The 22,103-nt window shown below is 43.4% G+C and overlaps 1 long non-coding RNA gene across 1 annotated transcript; it reads right to left on the bottom strand.

Annotated features, from left to right (window-relative positions):
* Positions 1-18,673: 18,673 nt before the first annotated feature.
* LOC133012311 (uncharacterized) lies at positions 18,674-19,094 on the bottom strand. The gene is made up of 2 exons (XR_009680804.1): positions 19,022-19,094; positions 18,674-18,933 (listed from the first exon to the last, which is right to left on the bottom strand). It is a non-coding gene; the product is annotated as an uncharacterized LOC133012311 (long non-coding RNA).
* Between the last annotated feature and the right edge of the window lie 3,009 nt (positions 19,095-22,103).

Genomic DNA, 22,103 nt, shown 5'->3' with positions numbered 1-22,103 from the left:
ATAATGCCAGGGGTTAAGGAGATCCTAGGATGAATGCATTGGAATTAGTCAGAGTTGTAGATAAAGATTAACAATAATGTCGCACTTTGAACAGACATGATTGAGGCAGTGGATCCATACATCAGGGCCAGGAACAAATCCTCAGCACTCTGCAGATTGTAGAGCTGTGTGGAAACAGACTCCACTGTCAACACTGCCTGATATAGTGATACTGTGGAGCTGTTCTTTGCATTGCGCAGTCAACAAGCATCTGCTGAACGGCTCCTCAGTCCAGTCAGAGAGAGAGGGAAGACAGACGTAAAACAGCGAGGAATGGAGGAAGTGATGGGACGAGAGGGGTCGTCTCCCTTCATCAAATACCGAGCTAGGCCCGATCCCCCTGACTGTGTTGTGACTGTTTAGAAGTGTGAGCAGCACTGCATGGGTTTAGTGCTGATGTTACTAGATAGTAAGATCTGATGTCAACCAGTTATTTATTCATGTATTTTGTGCTAATTAGAGCAAGGCTAACAAGACATATTATGAGGGGCCCTATGAGAGATAATTAATACTTGGTCTCACACAGACCATCATACTCTCTCACACACACACACTACTAATGTTCCCGCCTCGGGACAACAAGTGTGCCCCAGGCTGCCCTGCTATATTTTTACATGTGTATGTATATTTATATTAACATATTATGTATATATATATATTCGATTTAACTTCAGGTTCAATCATTCTCTCACAGACACACTATCATTCTCATTCACATATATCATTCTGTCTTACATTCACTGTCATTTTGTTCCTCACACATGGTTATTTGCAGTCACATGTTCTATTCATTTCTCTTACTTGAGCTATTATTCTTTTTCAAATATATTGTCTCTGTAGAAGAGAGATACGTGTTGCGTGTATGACAGTAAATAAGAGAATATGATTGTGCAAGAGAGTATAGTGTTTGTGTAAGAGTATATAACATCATATTCTCAGACATACACCACTATAGTCTTACAAGTAATTATGAATTACCTCTCTTGGTAGTGTGTGTGTGAGAGTATGATGTTAGTATGATAGTTCATGTAAGAGAATGATATTACATGTGAGAGAGTATAGTAGTGTGTAAGAGAGTATGATTGTACATGTGAGAGTATAGTAGTGTGTGTGAGACCAAGTATTAATTATCTCTCATGGGCCTCTCATTACATATTGACATATACTATACATTTTGACAAAGATAAAGGATATTAAAGCCTGCCACAGTGGCCAACATCCATTCAGAGTATGAGTGTTTTGCTTTTTGGTGAGCACCATTAGCATCAGCAGCACTATGTTCACATTTAAATAAAAAAACGTGGCTTCACCTGTGACACGTCGCACTCACTGCACAGACCATAATCGAACAGCTGCTCAAATAATCAGAGGTTCACGAGAGAGTGAGAGATGGGTGGAAACATGGACAGCCAGAAAACAATGCCTCAGGCTACAGCTGTCGACAGCAAAGAGGAATTCTAAATAATCATCAAAAATTTTAAAACATTTGAATACGTAAAGTCAGTATCCTAAAGGGATAGTTCATCAAAAAATTCAAATTCACTCATTATCTATTTACTTATTATCAGCTGTTACTGAAAGAACAAACTGGTTCAGTGGTTATATGCAGGAACTGGCTGGTGTCCACGTACTTTTCTAACATGGGTAAGAGATTTGTTTGTATGCATGTTTAATAACAATGTTTAATAGTCTTCACTCACATATACACAATAAGTGAGCACAGAAGGACCCAGCCAATCTGACTGAATACTTGTTGAAAATGTGTCAACTGTGTTTAATTTACTATTTGCTTCATGTCAGAACGTGAAGGCTCCAGAGCTGATACCAGTTTAAGGTTCAAACCATTCTGCCTAAAATGCATCAGCGGATCTGAGGCTAAAGGTATAAACTCATTTTCTATAGTATTGTAAGTAAAGCCCTGCTGCACTTAACGATCTGTGTATGTAAACAGTCCTTCATGTGGAACTTAAATCACCACACCCAGGGCCGGCCCTGGCAATGTTGGAGCCCTAGGCGGGGTTTCAGAATGGCGCCCCCCCCCAACATACACACGCAAATTGTCATGCATCCCCAAGAACTTTTGGACTGTATACAGATGCACACACAGGCAGACAAAATTGTAAGCTATAAAAAATAATAAAAATATATAATAAAAATATAAAAAGTCTGAACTCAGCTGTACTGACAGCATATCATGTCATGTCAACAAAAATAAACATTAATGATGAATTGGGGTGATTCTACCTCTATATTGTTCTTTCTTCTCCTCCCCTACTTTGCTGCGCTTTCTGAATCGTGCACCTGATAATTTAATCCTTTTTTGACTCATCTTCAACTCTTATCACAGTCTAACACGCCTCCCCACACACACACACGAGAGTATGTGCTTGTGTGTTTCTGTCTGTTTAGAGACAACTGACAAATGTGTGGATTAAGCAGTGTTTGGCAAGTTACTGAAAATTAGTAATTAGTTACAGTTACTAGTCACTTCTTTTAAAAGTAATTGATTTACCCCACCAGTTACTGTATATCAAAAGTAATTAGTTACTAGGGAAAGTAACTTTTAAGTTACCTTTATGTCTGCTTTTTAAATGTAATGAATATGAACAGTACTGGACAGTCAAACACAATACATATATTTTTTAGACCTATTTATTGTAATCAACAGGGCAACAGGCCCATTTGTGGGTCATTTGGTACCGGGCCGCACAGAAAGAATAAACATTTTACATGTTTTCTGTTTTATCTATTATCCGGTAGTTTTTCAAAATAAAACCGTTTTATTTTGAAAAATTACCGGATCCTCTGCGTTATGACTCATGCTTTATGCATGTCAAGACGCTCGTCTCGGTCACGTCACTTTTTCGCTGACCACAAACCAGCACGGTATTTGTCGGACCCATTTGTCAACAAACCAGGTGAATCCAGCAGGTCTGTTCAAGGAAAAGATCAGCTGCCCGAGATCACAAATGACGGCGGCCCTTAAAGTATGTTTGAGAAAACAACTCTGCCGGTGTCCTGGATTAAAGTCACGGCAGAATACCCTGAGATCGCCACAACAGCACTTACAACTCTGTTGCCATTTCCGACATCATATCTGTAGTGACATGATAGATCGTTTGAAATATATCAATTTTCAGTGTGTTTTCCGGCCCGATTTGCTCGCAGCGAGCGAAAAACAATAGAACAGACCCCGGAACCATCGCTGCAGATCGCGAGCCGGCCGCGGCGCTGCCCGCAGCTTCCCGGCACAACGCTGCCGGTGCGAACAGCCCAATTATTTAACATGGGCGCGGAAAGGAAGCGGACAGCTTTCGTGGCGCCTCGCTGCGCTTCTATCTCCGGTGCGTCCCCGGGTTTAGAAGATGATGTTGTGATGTGAATGTTTTGGTTTATATTGCATGTGTCACGTCATGATAAATCAGTCCCTTGTGCCGCCCTCTCGGCATTTTGCGCCCTAGGCAACCGCCTACTTCGCCTATGCCAGGAGCCGCCCCTGACCACACCACCTTACAGCACCGCATTCTGACCTTAATGTCAATGTGTGAGCTGCTAACCATAATAAATGACTTTGTTAATGAGGAGCCTAAGCCTCACAGTCAATACACAACATCTGTTCTATTAGAAAACTATTATAGTCGATGCATGACTGTGTGCCAATACCTTTCCACAAGTCCTCACTTTTCCAATTTGCTGTTGCGGTTCCAGTTAAAGTAAAAAGATTCCAGCCAGCTCTCTCCAGTGAACAAGTGTTAAGACCTCTGCCAAATGAAACCTGCAAAATGTACTATAACATGTCCTAATCCTGAAGCACCTATTGTCATGACAGGGATATCTTTTTCATTAAAGCGTTTTACAACTTTACATTTTCATGCTTCCAACACCATATCTTCATTTTTTCCCTGGTCCCTCCTTCTATTACTTTTCATCTCCATCCATGCTTCTCGTCCATCCATCATTCTTCTCGTCTCCAGCTGCTGCTGGATCAGCAGATTCTGCAGATGCCTCTTTAGTTCCCTTTGTTAATGAAAGCCGGACACAGACAGCTGCGACATTAACTCTCAGTGAATGTGTGATGTGGGGCAGGGAGGGGCGGGGGTCATTTTATGCTCAGAACTTAGCGTTGAATACTGTGTGGATGTATTTTTTTAAATGATGAACAGTTGGAGCAGGGCGATAATTTTAATGTTAAATTTTTATTTCCATCTAATTGCTGTAGATAACTCCTACCTAATGGCTTGTGCTTTCAATGAAACCAGTGGTTAAAATGCCATCATAACTGGCAGAAATTACAGCCACACCCATTAAGAAACAAAGCAAAGTGTAGAATAAAAAGAAAGCTGAGGACAGCTTTACAGTCGTGTACATATTCTTTAACAAAACACAGTATGACCTGATATGTGGCAAACTGATCTGTGAAGCCCTTTAAACACTGACTGAGGCTCAGGATTAAATTAAAGGTTTGAAAGAAATACACATTTTTTGCAAAAGTCCCTTACATGTTCTATTTGTTTATTTTAAATCAAAAAGACACGTACATAAAAAGGATTGAAGAATGTTCTGTTCCTGGGAGTTTGTGACACTGACCAAAGATGTTGTCAGACCGAAAGCTGCACAAATTTTAGAGGCAGCAGCTGATAAAATGCTACTTGAGAGAAACAATTTCCACTCAATTTCCTTAGGATTTAGTTTAGCACCTGGGTGGGCCTCCTATCTGCAAGAGTGTTTGTGGGTGTGTGTGTTTCTGCTCGTCTGTCGGTCTTCACACAAACAAAAAGACACATGTATTTATTATTCGATAATGTCTGATCACAGACCATATTGTTCGAGTCACTTAAACCCTGATTTCCTGATGATTTGTACCTTTTGAAAGTCGCTTTGGATAAAAGTGTCAGCTAATTGTTATGTAATGTGTGGCATATGTTTTTAGTTTCAGTGTGTTTAAATATGTGTCTCATAAACTCTCGAGATACAGAGAGATAACAGATACAGTACAGCAGTCATCCATCACACCACTACATTCCACACACAATGTGCATATGTTGGAAGTTATCTACAGCTAACATCTGTACACAGGCTCGGATTGGCCGGCAACAAAGCCACCAGCATTTTTTGAGAAAATAATTATTGTGGGGGGTATGCCGAAGGCAGGTGCAGGTATGCCATCGCCTACCTCACTATTTTAGGTGGATGCATCTAGTCATGTAATGTCAGAAGTCAGGAGGGACATAATCAAAAGCTAGCAGAGGCTAAATAAATTAAAAAAAATCGAACATAACAAAAACACTGATCAAATGAAAAAAAGGTCCCGAAAATGCAAAGGTGGAGCAAAAATGATTTTATAACAGTGAAATTAGCTGAAGGAACATTAATCATGCTCTGGTGTTACATGAAGAGGAGGAAAGCAATCTAGATGCAGGCTAATGCAGAGAAAGGCCCAGAACAACACGATGAGGCCACCTCATATGTACTGGCAGCTAGTGGAGCTCACAGCGTGAACAGAGCTAATGTTTACAGAGCAGAGATAACATTAACAGAGCAGAACTATTGTTTAGCATACATGTTGTGAGGCAGCCCAGTGGCTTTATAATTAGTGTCTCCTTTTTGATTAACTAGCCAGTCATTTCTCACATAGGAAACAATCTACAAATGTTAATGGCTCTTTTTCAGATCTGAATCATCTTCTAGTTATTGATTGATTAACTCAAATATAAGCAGCAGCAATTTTGATAATTTATATTTTGACTTTTAAAGCAATACCACAAACATTGTCCAGTTATAGGCAATGTAATGAGGAGTTTGTGGTTTCTTCACAATGAAATTTGTATATCGAGAAAATAAAAGGCATGTTAATCAATAATTCAAATAATTACTGGTCAAACACCTGAGGCAAAAATGATGTCAGCACCACTTATAAGAAAACTCTTTCTGTCACAGTTACCAACTCAGGTTCGCCTTTTTTCTGGCCCGGCTGTGAAAACACATGCAACTCAGAAGCTTGGGCGAACGGAGCATTTCTAATGGATTCTAAGACCGTTGGATGAAGACCAGTAGTGGGCCTTTATACAGACTATTTTAAGCTGTATTGAAATCTGAGGAAACTTCGAAAGCCAGAAGGGAGGAAAGAGAGGAATGAGGCCGGCACTGAAGTGTGGTACATCAGGACCTTGGAGAGAGCCATTGATTTTTCATTAAATAGGAACCTGGTGATATTTAAACAGTACAACCACTGATAGGCTGTTTCAGACCCATGATCAGTGCCATGCAGTTCAATAAGAATTTGCTTAAACCTCAGTCAGTTAAAGAATGAACTAGACAAACACTGTGCATACCTCCACCAACAGTCCATTTATGAATCCATATTTAGTTTTTTTTCTACCTTTTTTTTAAAAAAAAAATTATTTGGTAGAATTGCATATAACCACCAGTCCCCTAAACATACTTTTTTTTTTTTTAATCCATGCATCAAAATAATGAAAAGGTCTTATCTCAGTGTTCACTTTTCTTTTTTTTATAATCATGGAGCTGCTTCTTTATCTACATCCACACCACAATTGAAAGGATTATTCCTTTGCCCATGTACAATCTTCACACTAATGTTGTGGGAATCTGTAACCTCCTCATGGTTGTAAAAAGTAAGGCAAATTAAACAAGTGGGGCAGGCAACTGAGGATATAAAGCAGAAGAATATACAGCTCCATGGGCCACAGACTCAGCTGGATTACCGATAATTCGGTAATCCAACTTTGTCTTCTATGTGTATGGCTCCTCTTTTTTTTCAGTTGAGTCTGTGTTACAAACGTCAACACGTCTAGATTAACTGAGTCTGCCAAATTCAAATATTAATAGTTAACACTTACCTACACAATCCAGCCACAGGACCCACACACAACAAACTACATGTGTGCAAGCAACATGTGACCTACCATTACCAAGCACACACAGTGGCTGACAAAAAAAAGTGCCACAAAAAACTGTATAATAGTCAAATAATGAATCTGAAGTAAAATACTGATGGTGGTATCATCCAGAAGTTTGAATCAAATCCAGCATAAATAACTGCATGTAAAATGTGCAAGTTCTCCTCTCTGATTTAGAGGAGAAGGTGTTGACACTCTTCAAAGACCAACTGGAGCTAGATCACCACACCATCGGGATAGAACGAATCCAACGGACTGGGAAGGCACCTACAGCAGAGGGAGACTTCCCTAGGCCCCGCCCCCGTCCTCTACTGGTGAAGCTGCTGAGGATTAAGGACAGAGACAGAGTCCTGAGCAGCGCTAAAAAGCTTAAAGGATCCAGAATCTTCATCAATGAAGACTACCCTGATGTAGTTCGCCAGAAGAGGAGGGAGCTGCTTCCTCAAATGAAAGCTGCAAGAGAAAGAGGGGACTTTGCTGTCTTAAGGTATGACAAGCTGTTTATCCACAAAAAGGAGGCGAATGGAAGGAGAAGTGACACTTAAACAGGTGGAAGGGTAAATTAGAGTTGGCACGCATATTTCATGTCTATTGCTGCTTTACTCCCAAAGAAAAGTTTGAAGATTGCTCATCTGAATATTTGTAGCTTAAGGAACAAAGTGCATGAAATTACTGACTTGTTGGTGTTAAACTCAATTAACATACTTGCAATATCAGAAACCCATCTGGATTACACTTTTGAGGATGAGGCTGTGGGCATAACAGGGTACAATATATACAGAAAGGACAGAAACAGTTATGGGGGAGGTGTTGCTTTTTATGTTCAAAACCATCTTCCAGTGAAAGTTAGGGAGGATTTTATGTATGATGAAACTGAGGTGCTATGGCTTCAAGTGAACCTGCCCCATATTAAACCTATCTTGGTGGGCTGCTGCTACAGGCCACCAAGTTCAGATCAACACTACTTAGAAGCCATGGGTGAAATGCTGGATAAGGTGTGTGAATTGAATATGGAAATTGTTTTCACTGGAGATATAAATATTGACTGGCTATCGCCCAACTGTTCCTTAAAGAACCAACTGGCCACCATAACTGATGCATGCTCTCTGAAACAAGTGGTTACACAACCAACACGACTAAGCACAAACAACAAGGGCATCAACACAGCATCTTGTATTGATCACATTTATCTGAGTGCAGATGACTTGTATACCAAGGCTGTATCAGTCCCAATAGGATGTAGTGACCACAATATTGTAGTGGTAGCTAGGAAAATTAAGGTTCCCAAAGCCAGACCTAGAGTTATCTATAAGAGGTCCTACAGAGGTTTTTCTGAGGAAGCCTTCCTGGAAGAGGTCAGAAATATATGTTGGTCTAAGGTCTACAATTCAAAAGAACCAGATGAAGCACTTGATCTTTTTATTGCGAAATTTTTACCAGTCATTGATAAACATGCACCTGTTAGAAAAGTGACAGTGAGGACTTGTAGGGCGCCATGGGTTGATGTGGAACAAAAAAACTATACGTCTCAGCGTAATAAGGCCAAGGAAAAAGCACAGAATAGTGGTTGTACTAAGGACAGAGAAAACTACTGTAAACTGAGAAATCAAGTTACAAAACTCAATCAAAGGAAAAAGAAACAATATTATGCTCTGCAATTAATCAAGACAAAGAATGACCCCAAAAAGCTTTGGAGTGTGCTTAATGGTATAATGGGAAGAAACACCTCTCCACAACCTACATTCATTGAAAGTGGGGGTACCTTTATCACAAAACCCAAAGAAATTGCAGATCACTTGAATAATTTTTTCAGAAGCAAGGTAAATACATTAAGGAAAGAATCATCACAGAGGGTTGACAACAGTTCAACCATTATCAACATCCAAGACTATATGAAGGACAAACTTTGCCAGTTTGAGTTTAGTGAACTAACAGCGGAAACAGTGACTCGGCTGGTGAAAGTGGCATGTGGTGACAAACAACCAGGGATGGATGGGATAGATGGTAAACTGATTGGAATAGCTGTAGATTATGTTGCACAGCCAATCTGTCATATACTAAACACCAGTCTGAAACTATCAATCTTTCCTTCAGCCTGGAAAGAAGCTAAAATTATTCCCCTGCCCAAAGATAAGAAAACATCATTTAGTGGCCCGAATTGTCGTCCAATAAGCCTGTTACCAGCACTGAGTAAGATTCTTGAGAAGGCTGTATTTGATCAAATACAGGAATACTTCTCAGTAAATAATCTGTTAACAAAGTACCAGCATGCTTACAGAAAGGGACACTCCACATGCACAGCACTGACGCAAATGTCAGATGACTGGTACAGAGATCTAGACAACAAAATGCTATGTGGAGCAGTCCTTCTGGATTTTACAGCAGCATTTGATCTCCTTGAACATAACCTTCTTCTGGAAAAACTGGTGTGCTATGGCTTTAAACCATGTGCAGCTACCTGGATGGGAAGTTATCTATTAAATAGATCTCAGAGAGTTTTCTTTAATGGAAGTCACTCGGACAGTGTGCTGGTGGAAAGTGGAATTCCACAGGGAAGCTGTCTAGGACCACTAATGTACTCTATCTTCACTAATGATCTACCTCAAGTTTTAGGAAGTGCAAATCTAAGTATGTACGCAGACGACACTACTGTATATGCATCAGCAAAAACAGCAGAAGAACTGACACTCATCCTAAACAGGGAGCTAAGTTACATTGGAAAGTGGGTCCTTCAAAACAAGATGGTTCTCAACTTAACTAAAACAAAAAGTATCATCTTCGGGTCAAATCATTCACTTAGAGCAGAGCCAGAGCTTAAACTGTGCATAGATGGAACATCCATCAATCAAGTAAAGGTATCCAAGCTACTGGGAGTCACCCTAGATAACAAACTGTCCTGGTCAAAGCATATTGACACTATTGTCAATAAAATGGGCAAAGCACTGGCTGTAGTCAGACGATGCAGAAACCATCTGACACCTGATCTAAGAACACTGGTAGTAAGATCCCTCGTTCTGTCACAGCTGGATTATTGCCAAATAGTATGGGCAAATGCCACCATGAAAGACCTGAATAGATTACAGCTAGTACAGAACAAGGCTGCACGCTTTGCTCTACAGTGTCCTTACAGAACCAGCATACAGAGCATGCATGCCAGTCTCCAGTGGCTAAAAGTTGAAGACAGGATGGCTGCTGCACTTCTCTTATCAACATGGCGCCTCTTGCAGTCTAAAACACCAGCAGATCAGTATAGGCAACTAAATAAAAATTTAGCCTCTCATAACTATGGCACTAGACGAGCAATAGAGGGAAGGTTTTCTCTCCCCAGAGCTAATACAAATTTTCTTAAACGTACTGTGGGTTACAGAGCCATGAAGTCATGGAACCTACTACCAACAGAAATTATAAACGTGACACGTAAATGTATGTTCAAAAAGCAAATAATGAAACACTTGGGTACAACATACTTGTGACACTAGATGGTGCTGGACTGTACATAAATGTGTAGGACTCCATTACATGGTTTGACGTTTTCACTTCTATGGAATTACCTATCAGTATTTTATATCATGACAAAGGTAAAACTGCATATAACCACTAACTTATTTTTGATATTTGTAACATATAATTGTATGATCATTATTCAATGTATTTTAACTTTTGATATTTGTAATTTAACGTATGTTTTAAATATTTGATATAGGTATTGTAATGTATGTTTTAAATGTTTGATATCTGTATGTATGTCTTCTATGTGGACCCCACTAAAAGTAGCTCTGTCTTAGGGTAGAGCTAATGGGGATCCTTCTAAATAAACAAATAAACAAGTAACAAACATATCTGAACACTTCCACGTTGAAATAGTTTACATACAATTATGTTACTTTATTCAACATATATATCTTGGTGGTAGCAAGGCACCTGACAGGCATGACATGGGTTGCTGCTTACTCTTGTACAGCCAAAGATGGACAACTCATCTTGAAAGTCATTTTGATAATTTTTACCAACAAAGATTTACGCATTTTCTGTTTTCAATAAGGTTTTAAGCATTTCCTTTTGTCATGATTGAACTTTTTATGATTTAATCTCTTCACTAAACGTCACTATTTGGAGGGTTCAAAGATGCCCCTGCTCACCTTGCTGTTTTTCTAACACTGGCCAAATCATGTCCCCATAAGGTTTGTCAGGCAGGTTTACGCTGAGGTCCCTGGAGAACCACAAAGTATTTAACCAACAATGTGACCCTGCCCTGTTGGCCATAAGGTTTTCAAAGCGGCTAGAGTTGTCACCTGTCTCGAGACGGTGCACCCGCTGTGCCAGCATCTGTCCTTCTGTTTAACACACACACACACATTACTGTGTTTAATATGTTAAAATTGATCCCAGAATCTTGAACATAACAGTTCGATGGTAGAGCTGATCTGTAACTTGAAGGGCAGTGAAGAACTTTTTCGGAGGAAGATGTCATCAAGGTTAATCCCTGTAGGAAAACCACTTTTTTAAGCTTTTCTTAAAGATATTAAATTCCTTATGTCAGTCAATGTATTTGTATTTGCATGTGATGTGTGTTTTTCGTCAAAGGTGACTCTACTATGATAATGCATGCGTTCAATATAGAGCCATGGAAACTATAATGGTCCATGAAGCCTGGAACATAATCATTTCCATAATGTGTCCATGACCTTGACGGTCTTGGAATTGTTTTTACTGATTGCACGTCAATCGCTTAATACATTTTAGTAATTAAACACACCATCCCTTATCCTTCAGTTGATTGTAAATCAAAACTAAGAATGTATGTTGGACAGGAACTCACTATAAATAGTTGCTAGTGCAGATAGAGAACAACGTTTACACATCAGGTTGACAGTGGAAAACACTTTTTCACCGCCACCATTTAACAAAGGTGAATACCCTTGGTTGTGTTTATCTTTTGTTGTACCTGGAGCACGAAGAAGAAAACAAGGGTCATGAACTGGGCCGGAACTTTTAGAGAAAGGATGGTTTTCAAACGGGACATTAAGAACTGTAGCGTTATGGTTTTCACAGAGTAAGCTTTACCCCTCGTTCGCAGACTACAATACACAACCATGTTTACGTGAGTTTCCAGGAGTGTTAGGCTTTCTCAGTATAAGGACCCAATCGCAGACCAAGATCCAAAAATACTTATTTATTTCAAAACAAAGAAAAAACCAAGGATCCAAAAGGGGAAAAAATGACAGCAGCAAAAACAGAAAATCCAATTCAATAGTTCAACAGAATTCCAAAAAGGGAAAAAACAAAGAAGATCAAAAATCAGAATGTCAAATATAATACAAGATAAGAGACCTCAAAAACTCAGAATCCTGGTGTTACGTGCCGTGTTTTCCTTTTCTCTCTCCCCCTCTCGCTCATCTCCTGCAGGTGTGTGTACTCCAGAGGCACATCCACCAGCGCAGCTGATGCTGCTCTGCGATCAGGGAGTGGCCATAAGCACCGTGAGGTGAGCGTCAGGGAGAACCCCAGTGAACCAGCGAGGAGCATGACAGCATTGCCAGGGAACCAGTGAGCCGAGTGGGTCAGTGTTGTCGGTGCTGTTGGTGGGCCAGTGGATCGAGCGGCTGGTTGAGACCAGACGTGTTGTGCAGACGTGGTGTGTAGACGTGCTGGTGGCTGCCTTTTTCCCCCTTCCGGTGTGGGAAGGTTGTTTCTTTGTTAAGTCCGTTGTGTAATAAATACTTGATTCTTTGTTAAATTCTAAGTTTCCAGATTCCTTGTTCAGTGCCCGGTTATTATTTACTAATTGTTTGTCCCCCCCATCCTAGACAGCTTGGGGGACGTAACAGTTTTGGGGGCTCGTCCGAGATCTTATTAGAGCAGGGTTGCGGGGTTTATTTAAAGATAGATAACAAAGTATTAAGTTCCAGTGTGAAGTGATAAAAATTAATGTCAAATATTGCCCAGTGTGTAGCCTTCCGTAACGTGTGAACTTCCTCGGTGAAGCTAGGGGAGTGTCCAGTTGAGCTGGTGCAGCTTTTCCTGCGGGCACTCATTTATTGTTTTTCCGTTTATAATTTTTAGGAGTCAATCCTGGGCGGAGACGGCGTTCTCCAAAGGGGGCAGGCGTGTCAGGGTTTCGGCCGCTGATAAGAGCCTTTAAATCGCCTCGAGCCCGGCACGGCTCCCGAAGACAAGTGAGGGACAAGATTTACTAGGCAGGTGCCGGGGAAGTTTTGTTTCTGTGTAAGGTTGGTGGTCACTGAGGGTGATATCAGACATTTCTATTTTTTGTTTCTGAAGTTTTGATTTGCGGTGCGTCTTCGAGATGGCGGCGTTTGATTTGGAGGAGTTTATTTCCACCCCGACATTGGGTCAATTTGACCGATGCAAAAAAAGTGACTTATATAAACTGGCGGAGTTATAGATAACGGTACCTATTTCTTTGGCCAAAGCGGAGCTGAAAGCTGTGTTACTGGATGTCCTCATTACCAAGGGGATTATCAGTTTGTCCGCGTCCCACGAGGCAGAATTAAGTGAGGGGACGGGGCAGCCTGTAAGTGAAACCCCTGTTGTCCACCCTAAGGGAACAACACCAAAGCCCTTCACAATGCCGCCATATGACCCGTTATCTGTAGAGTCGTCTCCAGGATCTAAATTAGATGTCCGGGTAAAGCTTCATTTAGCTCGCCTCCAGCTGGAGAAGGATGAGCGAGAACGCAAGTTTCACCTGCGCAGCAGGGAGCTGGAGTTACAATTAAAGAGACTTGAGGCAGAGACGGCGATAAAGATGCGGCAGTTGGAACTGCAGGCGGGAGGGTCCCGACATGTTCCCACAGGTGACACGGAGTTTGCGAGTTCCACGATGGCGTTTGATGTGAGCAGACACATTTCGTTGGTTCCGGCGTTCCGTAAGGCCGAAATTGAGGGGTACTTCAGTGCATTTGAGCGGATTGCTGCGGCTTTGCACTGGCCTGAAAATGTGTGGGCGATCTTGTTGCAGTGTAAATTAACTGGTAAAGCTCAGGAGGCTTGTTCTTCTCTGTCGGTGGAAGATGGATTAGAATATGATAAAGTCAAAAATGCTATTTTGCGGGCGTATGAGCTTGTACCAGAGGCTTACAGGCAGCGTTTTCGCAATTTAAAATAAATGACCAACAAAACGTATCTGGACTTTGCTAGAGAAAAGGGGATGCTTTTTGACCAGTGGTGTACAGCCTGCAAAGTCCATGATCTGTCCTCAATGCGGGAGTTAATGTTATTAGAGGTTTTTAAAAACTGTGTATCGGAGCGAACAGCTGTTTATTTGAATGAACAGAAAGTGGGCACTCTACAGCAGGCTGCCACGCTTGCTGATGAGTTTGCGCTCATTCATAAAACTGTTTTTAAGACCCGTGATTCCCCCAGCGACGAGTTTTTACAGAGATCTGAAACTCGGGTGCATAACAGCGTTCCCTTCAACCCAAAGACAGAGAAATTGTGTTTATTTTTGTCGTAGGCCCGGTCATTTGGTGGTTGACTGTGACGTTTGGAAGCGGAGGCAGCCAGAGTCGGTACCAGGAGAACCAAAAGGGGTGGGGGTAATAACAGTTTCTCCCAGAGTCCAGTCTGTGGACTGCAGAACGTCTGAGGTGAATGAGAAATGTTTTAAACCCTTTATTTTTGATGGTTTAGTGTCTGACAGGGAAAGCGGAGGATCAGCGCCCAGTTAGGATCCTGCGAGACACGGCCTGTTCGCAGTCGCTTATTCTTTCTGGAGTTTTGCCTTTGAGTGTTTATTCTGATGCATATGCAGTGGTGAGGGGGATTGAAATGGCTTGTGTGCCGGCCCCTCTGCATCAAATCCATGTGAGGTCAGGGATAGTGACTGGTTTTGTTACAGTGGGTGTCCGTTCATGTTTCCCCATTGATGGTATCGAGTTAATCATGGGAAACGACATAGCAGGATGTAGAGTTTACCCAGTCCCTGAGGTTGTACGTAGTCACAATGTGTGTGGCCCAGTGAAATTGTTAAAGGAGAAGCTCGTGTGCAGTTCTCCTCCCAAAACCAATGTGTTGGATTTTGTCTCGCAATGTAGGGAGCGGCTACCTTTTACCACCAAACTGGTAAAAGAGTCACTCGCTTCCTCCCCCGTCAGCATGAAGGAACACTTTGACAGGAGAGCAGTTAAACAAAAGTTTCAGCCAGGTGATCAAGTGATGGTATTTTTGCCCACACCTGGTTATGCGCTTACTGCCCGGTTCTCAGGTCCTTTTGTTGTGAAAAAAAAAGTTTCAGACACAGATTACGTCATCCGTACGCCTGAGCGTAAACGGAAAACCAGTTTGTGTCATGTTAACCTGTTGAAACTTTTTCACCCCAAGAGGAGCAGACAAGGTGGTAGCTGACATGCTATCCAGTGGGTGAGATTATACTGATTGTGAAAGTGTGTGGTGATTGGTGTGATATGAGTGATTAATTAACAAGTGGGAGTTCGTTCTTATGTGAGGGGGTGTTACGTGCCGTGTTTTCCTTTTCTCTCTCCCCCTCTCATCTCCTGCAGGTGTGTGTGCTCCAGAAGCACATCCACCAGCGCAGCTGATGCCACTCTGCGATCAGGGAGTGGCCATAAGCACCATGAGGTGAGCGTCAGGGAGAACCCCAGTGAACCAGCGAGGAGCATGACAGCATTGCCAGGGAGCCGAGTGGGTCAGTGTTGTCGGTGCTGTTGGTGGGCCAGTGGGCCAGTGGATCGAGCGGCTGGCTGAGACCAGACGTGTTGTGCAGACGTGGTGTGTGGACGTGCTGGTGGCTGCCTTTTTCCCCCTTCCGGTGTGGGAAGGTTGTTTCTTTGTTAAGTCCGTTGTGTAATAAATTATTGTTTCTTTGTTAAATCCTAAGTTTCCGGCTTCCTTGTTCAGTGCCCGGTTATTATTTACTAATTGTTTGTCCCCCCCCATCCTAGACAGCTTGGGGGACGTAACACCTGGCATGGCTTCTCAAAGGCAAAAACGATACAATCCGACAGGGGACAACAGAAAGACTGGGCTTATATAGCAGGAGGAACAAAGGCAAGACACAGGTGAACTAATGAGGCAAACACTCAGGGTGATGATAGGGAACAGGTGACGGGGACAAAGAGCGGGAAGCAGCAGAGGGCGGAGTCTCCGGACAATAACAGGAAACACATGGCCTGACAACATAAACTGATCCATCATCTGCTACATCATCAAATGCATCAATGACTTCGTACCGAGGATAACTGTACCAACATTCCCTAACCAGAAGCCCTTGATTAATGGTGACATCAATGCCATACTTAAAGCACGGACTGACGCCTACATCTCAGGTGATCTGGAGAAGAACAGGAAGTCTAGGTACGCACTCTGGTGCTATTAGCAGTGCCAAGAGATAGTATAGGTGCAAAGTGGAGTCTAACTACCAGGGCTCCAACACAAGGAACTTGTAGGCTGGACTTAAAACCATCACAGAACTGATGGAATCTCTGGCCGAGTGTGCAGATCAACTGGCAAATGCACATTTTTAACCTGTCACTGCTCCAGTCTGTAGTCCCCGCATGATTCAAGGAGACCATCATTGTCCCTGTTCCCAAGAAAACCAGAACCCTCTGCCTGAAGACTACCGGCCAGTAGCACTCACCTCCACCATCATTACGTCTTCTCCCTTAAAACATTCCTACCTAAATTTGCTGGATGGAATTTTCAAATCATTATCATGTAGTCAGTGCCATGTAGTCGTACAGATTAGCTGCTACCTATGCACAATTTGTTTTGAAATTCCTTTTCATTGCCATAAGTTTTAGGCCCGTCAGAGTTTTCTTTTCAAATTGACAATTCATAAAACTGAGGTTATAATACTCGGCCCTAAACACCTGAGAGAAACATTATCTAATGATATAGCTGCGCTAGACGACATTGCCCTTGCTTCCAATGAAACAGTCAGGAACTTGGGAGTGATCTTCGATCCTGATTTGTCCTTTAATAGTCACTTAAAACTAATTTCTAGGACCGCCTTTTTCCACTTGCATAATATCTCAAAAATCAGACATGTCCTTTCGCAAAAAGATGCAGAAAAACTAGTCCACGCCTTTGTTACATCGAGACTGGACTATTGTAATTCATTATTATCAGGCTCCAGCAGTAAGTCGTTAAAGACTCTGCAGCTTGTCCAAAATGCCGCAGCACGTGTCCTGACAAGAACCAAGAAAAGAGAGCACATTTCTCCAGTATTAGCATCGCTACACTGGCTTCCTGTTAAATCAAGAATAGAATTTAAATTTCTCCTCCTCACCTTCAAGGCCCCTTAATGATATGGCACCTTTTTACCTTAAAGAGATGTTAGTACCATATCAACCAGCTAGAGCACTCCGATCCCAGAATTCAGGTTTACTTGTCGTCCCTAAAGTCTCTAAAAGTAGAGTACGAGCCAGAGCTTTTAGCCATCAAGCCCCACTGCTGTGGAATAATCTCTCACTTTCAGTTTGGGAAGCAGACACGCTCTGTTCGTTTAAGAGTAGACTCAAAACCTTCCTTTTTGATAAAGCTTATAGTTAGAGCTAATTAGTGCGGCAGATGACGCTAAGACGCACAGGAAATTTAAGACACATGACACACGGAGCTTCTCTTTCCTGCTTCTCCTTCCTCTTCTCCATACTTATCACATCAAAGTAATTCTTATCTCATCAGTACATGTTACTAACTTGACTCCTTTCCCGGAGTTTCTGTGCCTTAGCGCCCGCGGATGCAGGGCCACAGCTTTGGCCGCACCATGGATTATGATTGTGGATTGTGCGTCAGAGGTCGCAATGGTGGATCCAGTTTGGTGGATTCAGTATCGTGCCAGCTGATCGTAGTGGGAATGGAGGATCCTTTGTTGCGTTGGCATCGGATGGTGGTGGACCACGACCGAAGCGGCGGCTGATGACGGATCCTAACTGGCGGCAGTGGACAATGACTGTGGACTATAGTGGATCCCATCTTGATGCTGGATCGTGATCTTGCTGGCTGCTGACCAGAGACTATGATTGCAGCAGGACTACTTGACATATAGTATTGAAGTTATCCTTCAAAAATGTTTACCCTCCTCGATGCTGCTAAATACTTTAATCCCGATGATGTTTTCCTACACTTGACATCTATTGCACTTCTGTCCGTCCTGGGAGAGGGATCACTAGACGAAAAGCAGTATTATTGTCACAGTAAACCTCTTCGGACAGGCCTAATCCCCCCGCATTTACCTACTGTTTCCATGATGTTACCTCGGCGTCCGCCAGTGACAATAAGCTGAGTCAATCGGCGTTTCCGAACCTTATGGGGGATATGGAGAACAAAGGAGAGAGCCGCGGGGGGGCTCCTGAGCCTCGCGGACCGATCGCGACGTGTGATCTAATTAGCATATGAATCGGAGTCAAGCCGCTGGCAAGAACCTCTCTCTACTCACCATTGGAGGATACCACAGACCCTTGAAACTAATGTCACTCGTGATTGGCTGGTAGAAGTGTTGCTATTGGTCACCTTATGGGTCATTGCAGTGCACACGTGGGGTCACAGCATTCCGCACGTGGGGTAAGCCCCTCCCACACAATATTAATAATAAAAATGTATAGATTAATATTAATTATTATTTATTAGTAAGCCTTTACCAAAAGCACTGCAGTTAATTAAAACTAAACATTCATGTGATGCTTGATGTTATAGGTGAACATATTGTACAGGGAACATATGTGAACAAGGTATATGTGGAGTCAAAGCTTTATTTACATACAGCAAATATATTGTACAAAAACTCAGGTGAGGCTTGAAATGTTTCTCTGCAGCCTCTGGGTCATGACTTCTTTGTGGGACTCTGTCTGAATCTTCTCCAGTGTGTAGACGTCTGTGGTGTGTAGCTGTGAGATCAGTGTAGCTTCCAGTCTCATATGAAGTGTGGGACACAGGTCGGTGCGCTCCTGGCTGTGGAAGGATGGATCCATGTCATCTGTCCCGCTTCAATCAGCTGTAAACACATTCAGTAAAATTAGCACAGTTCAATAACATACATCTTTACATGCAAGTGGAAAATTATTTAATGAATATAACCTTACCCTCTTTCTTCTCCGACAACTCCTCAATGCTGATGTAAGGTCTGGTCGGATCATACTGGCTCATAGTGTGTCTTACTACGTCATGGACAGGCAGCTGGAAAACAACATGAGTTTATTATTAATAAACGGAAATAGCCGCGCTGCATCACCGTTGGAAGATCCACAGCAAAAAAACCACCAAAACAATTCATAAACAGTTACTTAGAATTAGAATTATTTTATTTGCCAGCACTGAACATAAAAACAACAATATAAGAAAAACAACAATATATAAGAAATAGAATAAAATAAAATAGAATAAAGTAGAGTAGAATAAAGTATATACATATATACAGTAACAGAGTAAAAGAGTTATGGGCACGTGCTGTGCGAAGGTGCAGAGATTGGTGATAGTGCCAGTAATATATAAGTTATAAATTATGTGCAGGGGGGGGGCTGGTGGGGTAGAGTCAGTGTGATGCAGAGTCAGTGTGGTGCAGGGGGCTTGTTTGTGAGCCCCACTGCCACGGGGAAAAAACTGTTCAGATGGCGAGACGTTTTGGTCCTGATGGCCCGGAACCTTTTTCCGGAGGGAAGTCTCTGGAACAGGTGGTGACCGGGATGGGAAGGATCAGCAATGATCTTGCCTGCTCTCTTACTGGTCCTGGAGTGGAACAGGTGTAGGAGAGCCGGCAGGTCACAGCCGATGACCTTCTCAGCTGACCTTATGATCCGCTGCAGTCTGCCCTTGTCCTTGGCAGTGGAGGCAGCGAACCAGACGGTAATGGATGAGGTGAGGATGGACTCAATGATGGCTGTGTAAAACTCAACCATCACTTTCCGCGGCATGTTGAATTTCCTCAGTTGCCGCAGGAAGAACATCCTCCGCTGGGCCTTTTTGATGATGGAGGTGATGTTCTCCGCCCACCTCAGGTCCTGTGCAATGATGGTCCCCAGGAATCCGAAGGACTCCACTGTTTTAACTGGGAAGTCGCACAGGCTGAGGGGGGCGGTTTGGGCTGGACTCCTCCTGAAGTCTGCTACCATCTCTACAGTTTTTAAAGCGTTCAGCTCCAGGTGGTTCTGGCTGCACCAGGAAGCCAGGCTGTTAACTTCCTCTCTGTAGGGGGCTTCGTCCCCATTGGTGATTAATCCGATGAGGGTCGTGTCGTCAGCAAACTTCAGGAGTTTGACAGAGGGATGGCTGGAGGTGCAGTTGTTGGTGTAGAGGGAGAAGAGAAGAGGGGAGAGCACACAACCTTGTGGGGCTCCAGTGCTGATGGTCCGGGACTCAGAGACAAGCTTTCCCAGCCTCACGCGCTGCTTCCTGTCAGTCAGGAAGTTAGAGATCCACCTGCAGGTGGGCTCAGGCACGCTCAGCTGTGTCAGCTTGTCACGGAGAAGAGCTGGGGCGATGGTATTGAATGCGGAGCTGAAGTCCACAAACAGGATCCTGGCGTAGGTGCTGGGGGAGTCGAGGTGCTGGAGGATGAAGTGGAGTCCCATGTTGACTGCGTCGTCTACGGACCTGTTGGCTCTGTAGGCAAACTGCAGTGGGTCAAGGAGGTGGTTGGTTATGGTCTTGAGGTGAGTCAGCACGAGGCGCTCAAAGGTCTTCATTACTACAGAGGTCAGGGCGACAGGTCTGTAGTCATTAAGGCCTGTGATCCTCTGCTTCTTGGGAACGGGGATGATGGTGGATGTTTTGAGGCAGGCGGGTACAACACATTCAGCCAGTGAGGTGTTGAAGATGTCCGTGAACACTGGCGAAAGCTGGTCTGCACAGTGCCTCAGTGTGGAGGGGGAGACAGCGTCGGGTCCAGGTGCCTTGCGGGGGTTGAGTTTCTTTAGAAGCTTGTTTACATCTCTCTCCTGAATTGAGAGAGGTGTGATGGGGGGGAGGGGGCAGTCAGGGGCCATATTGTGGGGGGGGGGTTGAGTCTTTGTCCAGGCTTGGGTGAAGAGGTGTAATAGCTATGTGGGGGGGCTGGGAATCTGGGTTAGAACTGGTCCATTGTCTTTCAAATCTACAGTAAAAGTCATTCAGCTCGTTTGCAAGTTTCAGGTCTTCCACAGAGTGGGGGGATTTGGTTTTGCAGCCGGTGATCACTCGCAGCCCCTTCCAGACTGACGAGGAGTCGTTGGCTGCAAACTGTTGTTCCAGCTTCTTTGAATACTGCCGTTTGGCCTCCTTAATCTCCTTGCCAAACGAGTATTTTGCCAGTCTGAAACTATCCATGTCCCCACTCTTGAAGGCTGCCTCCTTCTCCAAACGAAGCTGTTTGAGTTTTGCAGTGAACCAGGGCTTGTCGTTGTTATAGCTCACCCTGGTGCGTGTTGGAATACATCTGTCTTCACAGAAGCTGATGTATGACGTCACAGCATCTGTGTATTCATCAAGGCTGTTGGAAGCAGTTCTAAAAATGTCCCAGTCAGTGTTGTCCAGGCAGTCACGCAGCTCCTCCACAGCTTCTCTGTTGCTCCAGTTCTTGGATCTCAGCACAGCAGGTTTAGAAAGTTTGAGTTTCTGCCTGTAAGCTGGGATCAGATGAATAAGAGCGTGGTCGGACAGGCCCAGAGCAGCGCGGGAAACTGCATGATACGCCTTGGTGATGGTGCTGTAACAGTGATCGAGAGTGTTCTCCCCCCTGGTCGGGCATTTGATCAACTGTTTATATTTGGGGAGTTCCTGAGATAAGTTCCCCTTATTGAAGTCCCCGAGGACAATAACAGGGGAATAAGTGTTCTCTCTCCTCCTCTCCACCCCCAGTACCTGCTCGGCGAGTTGTCGTTGTGCCTCGCGCACGTCCGCTTGCGGGGGGATGTACACGCCGGCCAGGATGAAAGAGCTGAACTCACGGGGAGAGTAGAACGGTCTGCAGGTGATGAAAAAAGTTTCCAGGTCCGGAGAACAGGACTGTAAAATCACTTTCACGTCGCTGCACCAGCCCTGGTTTATATAAAAACAAATCCCTCCGCCTTTTGCCTTGCGTGAGAGAATCGGGTCGCGGTCCGCGCATAACAGCTAGAAGCCGGTCAGCTGTGCGGCGGAGTCCGGTGTGGCTTCGGTCAGCCACGATTCCGTGAAACACAAGGCAGAAGT

This window comes from Limanda limanda, chromosome 10 (assembly GCF_963576545.1).
Source record: "Limanda limanda chromosome 10, fLimLim1.1, whole genome shotgun sequence".
NCBI classification, from domain to species: domain Eukaryota; kingdom Metazoa; phylum Chordata; class Actinopteri; order Pleuronectiformes; family Pleuronectidae; genus Limanda; species Limanda limanda.
Note: the sequence above shows the minus strand (reverse complement) of the source record. Positions and strands in the feature narration are given on the sequence as shown.